Raw genomic sequence first — 12016 nt, 5'->3', positions numbered from 1 at the left:
TTCTGGGGTAATATTCAAAAGCCTGCAGACCTATCTCCCTTGGCCCTAATAGGACTCGGACAAGATAATTCCCACACAGTGAAACCTCCAGTTCTGTAGACATGAAGACATTGCTACAGGACAGCCAGTTCCCTGTGTGTTGTTCTAGCATTTTGATACCATCATTTCCTTTCTTTTTTTTATTATTTACATTTCTTTTTTCTATTTTATAATTAATTTAATTTTACATATCAGCCACGGTTTCCCCTGTCATCCCTTCCTCCCCTCCCCCATCCCACGCCCTCCTCCAATGCTCCCCCCATTCTCACCTCCTCCAAGGCAAGGTCTCCCCTGGGGAGTCAGCTCAGCCTGGTAGATTCAGTTGAGGCAGGTCCAGTCCCCTCCTCCCAGCACCAAGGCTGAGCAAAATATATCAGCATAGGCCCTAGGTTCCAAAAAGCCAGCTCATGCACTAAGGAAAGGTCTCGGGCCCACTGCCTGAGTGCCTCCTAAATAGTTCAAGCTAATCAACTGTCTCACTTATCCAGAGGGCCTGGTCCAGTTCCATGGGGGTTCCTCAGCTATTGGTTCATAGTTGATGTGTTTCCACTGGTTATTCTATTTGTTCCTAGCTTTTTCCAATCATGGTCTCAATATCTCTTGCTCATACAATCCCTCCTCTCTCTCTCTGATTGGACTCCTGGAGCTCCACCTGGGGCTTGGCCGTGGATCTCTGCAACCACTTCCATCAGACACTGGATGAGAGTTCTATCGTGACAGTTAGGGTGTTCGGCCATCAGATCACCAGAGTAGGTCAGCTCGGGCTTTCTCTCGACCATAGCCAGTAGTCTATTGTGGAGGTATCTTTGTGGATTTCTGGGGACCTCTCTAGCACTTGGCTTCTTCCTATTCCCATGGTGTCTCTTTCCTTGTTCTCCCACTCTGTTTCTGATTCAACTGGGACCTCCCACTCCCCTAAGCTTTCTTTCCCCCAGCCCTTGCCCTCCATTACACCCTCCACCCCCAGTTTGCTCATGTAGATCTCATCCATTTCTCTGTTGTTGTGCGATACCTGTGTCTTTCTTAGGATCCTCTTTACTAGGTAGCCTCCCTGGAGTTGTGAGTTGCAGTCTGGTTATCCTTTGCTTTACATCCTTTATTCACTTCTGAGTGAGTACATACCATGTTGGTCTTTCTGAGTCTGGGTTACCTCACTCAGGATGATTTTTTCTAGTTCCACCCATTTGCCTGCAAACCTCATGATGTCATTGTTTTTCTCTTCTGAGTAGTACTCCATTGTGTATATGTACCATGTTTTATTTATTCATTCTTCAGTTGAAGGGCATCTAGGTTGTTTCCGGGTTCTGACTATTACAAATAATGCTGCTATGAACATAGTTTAGCATGTGCTCTTGTGGTATGATTGAACATTCCTTGGGTATATGCCCAAGAGTGGTATAGCTTGGTCTTGAGGAATATTGATTCCCAATTTTCTAAGAAAGCACCATATTGATTTCCAAAGTGGTTGTACAAGTTTGCATTCCCACCAACAGTGGAAGAGTGTTCCCCTTGCTCCACATCCTCTCCAATATAAGCTGTCTTCAGTGTTTTTGATTTTAGCCATGCTGACGGGTGTAAGTTGGCATCTCAGAGTCATTTTGATTTTCATTTCCCTGATGATTAAAGTTATGGAGCAATTCCTTAAATATCTCTCAGCCATTTGAACTTTTTCTGTTGAGAATTCTCTGTTTAGCTCTATAGCCCATTTTTCAATTGGACTTTTGGTTATTTTGATGTCTAATTTCTTGAGTTCTTCATATATTCTGGATATCAGCCCTCTGTCAGATATGGGGTTGGTGAAGATAATTTCCCATTCTGAAGGCTGTTGTTTTGCCTTACTGACCATGTCCTTTGCCCTACAAAAGCTTCTCAGTTTCAAGAGGTCCCATTGATTAATTGTTTCTCTCAGTGTCTGTGCTACTGGTGTTATATTTAGGAAGTGATCTCTGGAGCCAGTGCATTCAAGACTACTTGCTACTTTCTCTTCTATCAGGTTCATAGGAGCTGGATTTATGTTGAGGTCTTCAATCCACTTGGACTTAAGTTTTGGGCACGGTGACAGATATGGATTTGCAATCTTCTACATGTTGACATCCAGTTATGCCAGCACCATTTGTTGAAGATGCTCTTTTTTCCATTGTACACATTTGGCTTCTTTGTCGAAAATCATATGTTCATAGGTGTGCGGATTAATGTCAGGGTCTTTAGTTCCATTCCATTGGTCCACATGTTGGTTTTTATGTCAGTACCAAGCTGTTTTTATTACTGTATCTCTATAGTAGAGCTTGAAATCAGGGGTCCTGATGCCTCCAGAGGTTTTTTTATTGTACAGGATTCTGTTGGCTATCCTGGGTTTTTTATTTTTCCATGTGAAGTTGAGTATTGTTCTTTCCAGGTTTGTGAAGAATTGTGTTGGTATTTTGATGGGGATTGCATTGAATCTGTAGATGGCCTTTGGTAGGATTGCCCTTTTTGCTATGTTAATCCTGCCTATCCATGAGCATGGGAGATCTTTCCATTTTCTGACATCTCCTTCAATTTCTTTTATCAGGGACTTAAAGTTCTTGCCATACAGGTCTTCCGCTTGCTTAGTTAGAGTTACCCCAAAGTATTTTATATAATTTGTGGCTATTGTAAAGGGTGATGTATCTCTGATTTCTTTACCAGCCTGTTTGTCATTTGTATGTAGGAGGACTACTGATTTTTTGAGTTAATCTTGTATCCTGTTACATTGCTGAAGGTGTTTATAAGCTGTATGAGTTCCTTAGTTGAATTTTTGGGGTCACTTATGTATACTATCATGTCATCTGCAAATAGGGAAAGCTTGACTTCTTCCTTTCAAATTTGTATCCCCTTTGATCTCCTTATGTTGTCTTATTGCTCTGGCTAGAACTTCACGTACTATATTGAATAAGTATGGGGAGAGCAGACAGCTTTGCCTTGTTCCTGATTTTAGTGGAATCACTTTGAGTTTCTCTCCATTTAGTTTGATGTTGGCTGTTGGTTTGCTGTAAATTGCCTTTATTATGTTTAGGTATGTTTCCTGTATTCCTGATCTCTCCAAGACCTTTATCATGAAGGGTGTTGGATTTTGTCAAATGCCTTTTCTGCATCTAGTGAGATGATTATGTGGGTTTTTTCTTTCAGTGTGTTTATATGGTGTATTACATCAACAGACTTTCGTATGTTGAAGCACTCTTACATCCTTGGGATGAAGCCTACTTGATCATGATGGATAATTGCTTTGATGTGTTCTTAGAGTCTGTTTGCCAGTATTTTACTGAGTATTTTTGCATCAATGTTCATGAGGGAGATTGGTCTGTAGTTCTCTTTCTTTGATGCATCTTTGTTTGGCTTGGGAATCAGGGTAATTGTAGCCTCATAGAAGAAGTTTGGTAATGTTGCTTCCATTTCTATTGTGTGGAACAATTTAAAGAGTATTGGTATTATCTCTTCTTTGAACATCTGGTAGAATTCTGTGTTGAAACCATCTGTTCCTGGGCTTTTTTGGGTGGGAGATTTTTAATGACTGTTTCTATTTCCTTAGAGGTTATTGGTCTATTTAAATAGTTTATCTGGTTTTGATTTAACTTAGGTATGTGGTACCTATCCAGAAAATTATCCATTTCTTTTAGATTTTCCGGTTTTGTGGAGTGGAGGTTTTTGAAGTATGACCTGATGATTCTCTGGATTTCTTCAATGTTAGTTGCTATATCTCCCTTTTCATTTCTGATTTTATATGTGATTTAAGCTTTAGTAGTGTTTCTTTTAGTTATGTGGGTGCCCTTGTGTTTGGGGCATAAATGTTCAGAATTGAAACTTCATATTGGTGGATCTTTCCTCTGATGAGTATTTAAGGTCCTTCTTCATCTCTTTTGATTGATTTTAGTTTGAAGTCTGTTTTGCTGGCTTTTAGGATTTCTACACCTGCTTGTTTCTTAACACCATTTGATTGGAAAGACTTTTCCCAGCCTTTTGTTAGGTAGTGTCTATCTTTGAATTTGAGTTGTGTTTCTTGTATGCAGCAGAAAGATGGGTCCTGCTTTCCTATGCATTTTGTTAGCCTTTGTCTTTTTATAGGTGAATTAAGTCCACTGATATTAAGGGATATTAATGACCAGTGATTGTTCATTCCTGTTATCATTTGGTGGTAGTGTGTGTGTGTGTGTACTTCTCTTCTTTGGGGTTTACTGCTGTGGAGTTATCTCTTGCCTGTGTTTTCATTGGTGTATCTAATTTCCTTAGGTTGGAATTTTCCTTCTAGTGCTTTCTGTAGGGCTGGATTTGTGGATAAGTATTGTTAAATCTGGTTTTGTCTTGGAATGTCTTGTTCATTCCGTCTATGATGACTGAAAGTTTTGCTGGGTATATTAGTCTAAGCTGGCATCCATGGTCTCTTAGTGTCTGCATTACATCTGTTCAGATCCCTCTGGCTTTCAAAATCTCTATTGAGAAATTGGGTATTGTTCTGATGAGTTTGCCTTTATAAGTCACTTGGCCTTTTTTTTTTGCTGCTCTTAATATTCTTTCTTTATTCTGTAGGTTTATTTGTTTAATTATTATGTGTCGAGGGGGCTTTTGGGGGGATCTAGTCTATATGGTGTTCTATAGGCTTCTTGTATCTTCATAGGTATTTCCTTCTTTAAGTTGGGGAAGTTTTCTTCTATGATCTTACTGAATATATTTTCTGTGCCTTTGTGTCTGTATTCTTCTCCTTCCTCTATTCCTATTACTCTTAGATTTGGTCTTTTCATGGTGTCCCAGATTTCTTGGACATTTTGTGTTATGACCTGGCTTTGGTATTTTCTTTGACTGATGAACCCATTTCCTCTATTTTATCCTCTACACCAGAGATCCTCTCTTCCATCTCTTGTATTCTGTAGGTTATGCTTGCATCTGTGTTTCCTGTTCGTTAACTCAGATTTTCTATTTCCAGCATTCCCTCTGTTTGTGTCTTCTTCATTGTTTCTATTTTCCTTTTCAGGTCTTGAACTGTTTCCCTCACCGGTTTCATTGCTTTTTTCATGGTTTTCTTTAAGGGATTTATTGCTTTCTTCCAATTTTTTATTTGTCTTCATCTCTATTTCTTTATAAAATTCTTCCCATTTTTGTTTGACTTTTTCTCAATTTCTTTATTAATTTCTCCCACTTTTTTTGTTCATCTTTTCCTCAATTTCATTTTTCATTTTTTCTTGAAAGATCTCTAGCATCTTAATGATGCTATGCTTAAGGTCGCTTTCTTCTGTTTCTTCTACCTTGTGATATTCAGCTTTTGCTGTTGGAGGAGAGCTAGGTTCTGGTGATGCTGTATTGCTCTTTATGTTGTTGCATGTACTTCTGCCTTGACATCTGCCCATCTCCTCATCTAATATGTATAAGAGGTGCCTGTGTCTGAGCAAGTTGCTGTTGGTCCACTCTGTGCTTGTTGTGTCTGTGTCTCAGGGGACCCTTCTGGGTCTAATCTCAGCTCTTGGTCTGATTGGAGCAGGCAGCTTCTGTGTCTCACAGAGCTTCTCTTGGGTCAACCCAAGCTAGTTGATTCTGTGACTCATGGATTCATTCCTGGTCTTATCAGGGCTCGTGGTCCAGTCACAGCTGACAGAGTCTGTGTTTCTGGAAGCCTCTCTTGGTCCAATGAGAGGTGGCAGATTCTACTTCTCAGAAAGCCACTCTTAGTCTAATGAGGGCTGGCAGATTCCCTATCTCCTGAGGTTACTCTTGGTCCAATGCCAGCTCTTTGTCCAATGAGAGCTCTCTCTCTAGGCCCAAGGCAAGCTCTCTCTCTCTCTGGGCTCGATGAGAGCTGGGGATTGGTTTCCAAGCCTCAGGAAGTGTGGGGGTCTTGAGCAGATAGGTGTGGGGGCAGGGAGTGTAGATTGCAGGGTCCACTTGGGGGTCTTGGAGAAGGGGAGCCTTTTTGCAGGAGCCCTGCCAGCTGGGGCTGAGTTGGGCGGGTGTTCCTGGGGAACAGCTGGGTCCCAGGGATAGGTCTTAGGGACAGGCCTCCCTGGGTGTGAACAGAGTCACTCACCTGTGGGCCAGATGAGAGCTGGGGCTTGGTTTCCAAGCCTCGGGAAGTCATCACTTCCTCTCTATTTGTCCCTCTCACTCTCTCTACTCTGAGTTTTTTTTTTTCAGACATTTTGAAGTGCACTAAAATAATAACATCATATTTAATTTTCAAATTAATTATTTTCGGCACCAAAAACTACAGTGTTTTGTGTTTTTTTTAAATCCATGGCCAGGCCCCAAGTGGAGCTCCAGGAGTCCGATTGGCAAGAAAAAGGAGGGATGTATGAGCAAGAATTGTTGAGACCATGATTGGAAAAAGCACAGGGACAAATAGCCAAACGAATGGAAACACATGAACTATGAACCAATAGCTGAGGAGCCCCCAGCTGGATCAGGCCCTCTGGATAAGTGAGACAGTTAATTAGCTTGATCTGTTTGGGAGGCCCCCAGGCAGTGGGACTTGGAACTGTTCTCAGTGCATGAGCTGGCTGTTTGGAACCTGGGGCTTATATAGGGACACTTGGCTCAGCCTGGGAGGAGGGGACTGGACCTGCCTGGACTGAATCTACCAGGTTGAACTCAATTCCCAGGGGAGTCTTTGCCCAGGAGGAGATGGGAATGTGGGGTGGGCTGTGGGGAAGGATGGGGGTTGGGGTGGGGAAAGGGCGGGAGGGGGGAAAACAAGGGAATCTGTGAATGATATGTAAAATTAAGTTAAATTATAAAATTTTTAAAAATAGAACAGAAATGCTGGAATCTCCTTAGCTCTTTTGTGATGAATAATAAACCTCTTTACTTTACCCACAAAAAAATTTAATTATTTTCAGCACCAAAAACTACAGTGTTTTTTTTTAATCCATTTTGTTTTATGTGTATGAATGATTTGCCTCCACACACGTCACCACCCGCATCAGTGCCCTAAAAAGCCAGAAGAGGGCACCAGATCCCCTGGGACTTGAGGTACAGAAGGGTGTAAGCTGTGCTGTGTTCAGAATGGAACCTGGGCCTAGCAGAACAATGCTGGATAATCTGGACAATTCTGGGGCGGCCCTCGTTGTTCCCGCTCCTGCCTTTCAGCTTCCCTCTAATGACGTCACTCAAGCCTTAGCCTGTGCAGAGTGGAGTGAGGGACTCACAAGACATGTTTTACCTTTAAGAAGGAAAACTTGTCCCCTGTTGTAGATCCATGCAGGATGTCCCTCCATCCTTGAGCAAACTATTTATGGCAACTGATCAAGAATCTTACTCTTTTAATTTATTCTTGTTTTAAGCATATCCAAGGCATTTAATATCGATTCAGTTCTATATAGCTATATCAGGGTCTAACTCCAGATAATGTAGTATTGCAGATGAGATATTTGGTTTCCCTAAAGCATTTGAAATGCATGTACTATGAAGATGATGGGAAGGATGTGTGAGGCCAGCTAGATGACAGGGTCCTACATTTTACCCCAGGGTACTCTTGAGGAGTGATAGATAAAGGATTTAGATAGAAGGATAGCGGGGAAAGAAACAGAAACACAAGATAGCCTTGAGAAAGCCTGGATCTTAATCCACTGGCCCTTTCTGTCTCTTCTAAAGGGATATTTATAGGAATTCCATGGGGTGGAGCGTACGCCCTCCCCCACCTCCAAGGGGCTTCTTGATATTTCCCAGGGCCTCATATACATGTAGAACATCTCTGAGCTCTTCTACTAAATGTGTTCTTAATGCATTCACATTTTTATTTTATAATATAATTTACATTATTCTCTCTAATGAGTTTCTGAGCTCCTATTTTCTAAGTTCTTCTTCCTAAATGTTGCTTTGACCTGTCTTTCCTATTAATAGCTTTTAAAAAGTGTGCAGTGATTTTTTGATTGATTTTCTATAGCCATAAACACTGAGCAGCCAACTGGAACATCTGTGACCTGTATAGGTGACATCAGAAGCAAATGAGTAGAACTGGCCATTTCATTGGAAGTAACAAGTATTATCATCAAAATGTCATTTCTCCCTCTTCATATGTTTATCACAGAAAGGAGTCATATTGAATCCTACCTAGAGGTAGTTAATGTTAGACAGAACTCAAGTTGCTCCAAAGGGGCAGGTTGAGAAGGGTCCTGGCTTAGGGCTCAGAATGCAGGTTTTTATATTATTTCCCCATTTGCATTATGGCATTATAACTCTGATTTTAACCATCCCTGTTCTCTTTACAGGTGTTTCTTTACTGTTTTATTAGAGGACATGAATAAAGGTCCACTTAGTCATATAGGACACCAACAATAGATCAAATAACAATTCACCAAAGTCCAACCCAGTGAACCTAGGAGTGTAGTAGGTTTACTTACAGAATGTAATCCTTTCCCTACTAGAAGTGCTGACAGTCCTAAAATCATTGCCTGGCTATTCCATACTAGTCCACTCCGCTCATGACAAGGCTGCCAGGTGAACTCTCTACACCAAGATGATGATCATTTTTTGCCTGGAAGAGAAAGCCACACCACAGCAGCTGGGATCTACATGTGTCAGTATGTACTCTGCCACTGAGCTACATCGTGGTCCTGCAGCTGGGCCTTGAGTCTCAAATCCAGAGTGTCCAGTTCATCCTCTCCAAAGGGTGATTGTCCCTTTCTTCCTTTGAGTCTTGTCCTTCCTGGGAAAGAAGAGCAAAACATTTAAATTGTCAAGTCCCACTTGACCTGTTGAATGGTTCTGATGGGGGAACGTAAAATTTGAAAAGATAGCTATGAAATATAGACATAGGTGAAGAAAAAGACAGGCAAACAAGAGAGCTTCAAGAGGATTCTGGGTCAATACCACAGACATGAGTTTTATTACTCACAGCCTTTATTTTTTTTTTAAAGATTTATTTATTTATTACATATCCAGTGTACTGCCTGCATGTATACCTGCAGGCCAGAAGAGGACACCAGATCTCATTACAGATGGTTGTGAGCCACCATTGGTTGCTGGGAATTGAACTCAGGACCTCTGGAAGAGCAGCCAGTGCACATAACCTCTGAACTATCATCCCCAGCACCTACTCACAGTCTTTAAATATAAAGGAAAGGGAGGTGAAAAAACCACCCATTTCAAGGACATCACAATTCAGGGTATAGAGTACAGTTAAGTGTAAACACCTCCTTAGTATCAAGACATCTGGTGACCACATCCTTGGCCTAAATATCCTATTATGCAGCCTTGCATGGGGGAGAAACAAGCTCAGACTCTCTGACCTTTACTCAAGATGGAAACAATGCACAAGCTGGGGTATTTGTGGGCCTCCACAAATTCCCCATTCATTATATTATAAAGTGTCCATCAGACCCCTCAGGTGACTGTGCCTGTCTTATGTTGCCTTCTTCAACCATCCAGACTTACTCGTCTTTGAAACACATTTTCTGTCAAGATGTTCTGTCTTAGGTTGACAGGGGGCAAGAAAGACTTACCTGTCTCTGACTACCAGCCTCTGGCAAATGAGGGTGCAGAGCTTAACTATGCAGCTCTGAATCAGCTTTCCACTAAGAGCTTGCAAGTAGCTTGAATAATCACAGCAATACATACACCTTCTCCTTATGGCTGCTATACCTCCTAGTAAAAGAGTAGAGGATGATCAAGATAAAATGGCCTTTATAAATGATCCAGGATGTTCACAGCAATTTTAGCTGCATCAAATCCAACTTGGCCTTTTTTACAACAAGAAACTCCTGATGCAAACACATCAAAACTAAGGACTTCTTGAACAGTTTAGACTTGCCTCTGTTGGATGTGCCTCCCATGAGAGGCCTTGCCTTCTTGTGGGTGGGAGTAGGGGTGGGTTGGGAGGGGGAGTCTGGGTGGGCAGGAGGAAAGAAGGGGATATTTGATTGGTGTATATAATGAATGAAAAATTTTTTCTTAATAAAAAAACTAAGGACTCCTTTAGAATCATACCAAATTCCTCTCAGATTAGCTCTAAACTCTTTCCATCAAGTAACACTTTCATTGTAAACAGAAGAGGTTACACACACCCAGTTAAATTTAGACTGACATTTCAAATGAGCTCTTATCTTTAACAATTGTACTACTTCAAATAAAGCATTCAGCTTATGCCTCATTTTTACAACAACATCTTAACATTAACAGGTTAACATCCTAATTCAAATATGAATTTATCAGTAATTTAACAATTTATCAATTGGTTAAATTACAATTGAGGATGAATCAAGAGCCAAGAAAATGCTTTTCTGGTGGGTGAGGTATGAGTAACCCTATAATTCTAAACCTTTTCTTTTCCCTCTTCTAAAGTCCAGTGCATTCCTGCCATCAACTTCCAAGGAAACATTTGAGCTTCTCCAGTCCCCAGGTACCAAAGAGCAGCAAACCTTTTGTTTCACTTCCTCCTCGGGCTGGAAAGCCTTTTCAGTACCTCCAAATTGATTGCTCCACCAGTCTAGCATACTGCCTCTGTAACAGTGTTTGATTGCTCTAATGAATCTCTTTCCCACAGAGGTGAAACCGTGGCAACTGTTCTCCAGGTCTTCTATTTGCTCTAGTCAATCAGAAGATGAACAATATACTGGCAAAGGTGACCTCCACATCCCAAGATGTAGTGTGGGTAAATGACCAAACACCCAGTCACAAACAAATAGAATTCCTTGGCCAGATTCAGAATCATTGGGACTCACAGAGGTCTGGCAAATTTGTGCAGCAGGTCTATCAGGAAGCCAAGAATCATTCCTTCCCTTCCCAGACTGCAAGATGTAACATTGGAGGATCACGAACACAGGTTCAGCAAATCTCACTCCAACTCCTCTGGGGGAGGGTCAGCAACCATGATGTCATCAGGGCTAGCATTCCTTTGTTCCATATACAACACCAAGCACTCAGGCAGCCATTGAGCTTCCTTTTCTTCCTGTGAAAAAACATAAACATTCCCTCAACCCCATGTTAAAATAGGGTCAGAACCCTTCCATATTCCAGACCAAGGATCTTTCATTTACCTTAACAAATTTGCTTAGTGCAATCATGCCAAAATCTATCCATGGCAGATTGCTCATGGGCATCCACATTCCAAAATTTCAAAATGAAGAGGGCATGATGCAATGCCTTATGCCTTATGTGGTGATTGATGGTACAACTCTCCCCTCTTAATTATTTGATGCTGCATCTTGAGACTACTATAGACTTGCTCGGTGATGCCTTGTTTTGAGGACTTTAAGGAATGTCTGTTTTATGTTCAATTTTCCATTGAGAACAAAATTGCTGAAATGATTTACTAACATATCCAGATGCATTATCAGTTTTAATAACTTTGTATTTCCTATGTAGGAGAAACATTTCAGGCAATGAATAAATATATGATTAGTATCTTCTCCAGATTGTGTACTGACCACCAAAAATCCTGAATAAGTATCTATTGTCACATGCACATATTATAATTTACCAAATCCCACAACATGAGTAATATTCATTTGCCATAAATGGTTAGGAAAAAGGCCTCAAAGATTTACCACAAAGTGAGGAACAGGCAAATACTGCAGACATACCCCACATTGTTTAACGATCTGATGAGCAACATCCTTGGTGAGGCCAAATTGTTTTTTTTTAACTTCTGCTATTCTGATGATGAAGGGCATGTGACTGTTGACCTAATTCTACCTGGGAGAAGATAATAATCTGTGTTAATTTATCAGCTGATTCATTACCACTAACCTAAGGTCCAGGAAGATTTGAGCTCTAATATGACCCACAAAGTATAAATTTCTTTAATGAATGGCATCTTGAATTTGTTGAAACAGCATCCAACCTGACCATTATTAGTCCCATTAGTTTCTATAAATTGAAGAGCTCTATAAATATAATGACCACTTGTATATAAATTAAATGAACTATCATTAAGAATCTGAAAAACATAGTCCTAGCTCTTAATTCTACTATCTGAGCTAAAGCTGGAATTGTTTTTTACTATGTAACCTTTACCATTGATAACATAAGCAGCCCT

At 40.8% G+C, this 12016-nt stretch overlaps 1 protein-coding gene across 1 annotated transcript in view; it reads right to left on the bottom strand.

Moving 5' to 3' along the window:
- LOC102923362 (lysozyme C-2) overlaps positions 1 to 12016 on the bottom strand; it is an 88488-nt gene that overhangs the window by 24603 nt on the left and 51869 nt on the right. The gene's annotated exons all lie outside the window — the stretch shown is intronic.

Source organism: Peromyscus maniculatus, chromosome 18 (assembly GCF_049852395.1).
Source record: "Peromyscus maniculatus bairdii isolate BWxNUB_F1_BW_parent chromosome 18, HU_Pman_BW_mat_3.1, whole genome shotgun sequence".
Lineage (NCBI taxonomy): Eukaryota > Metazoa > Chordata > Mammalia > Rodentia > Cricetidae > Peromyscus > Peromyscus maniculatus.
Note: the sequence above shows the minus strand (reverse complement) of the source record. Positions and strands in the feature narration are given on the sequence as shown.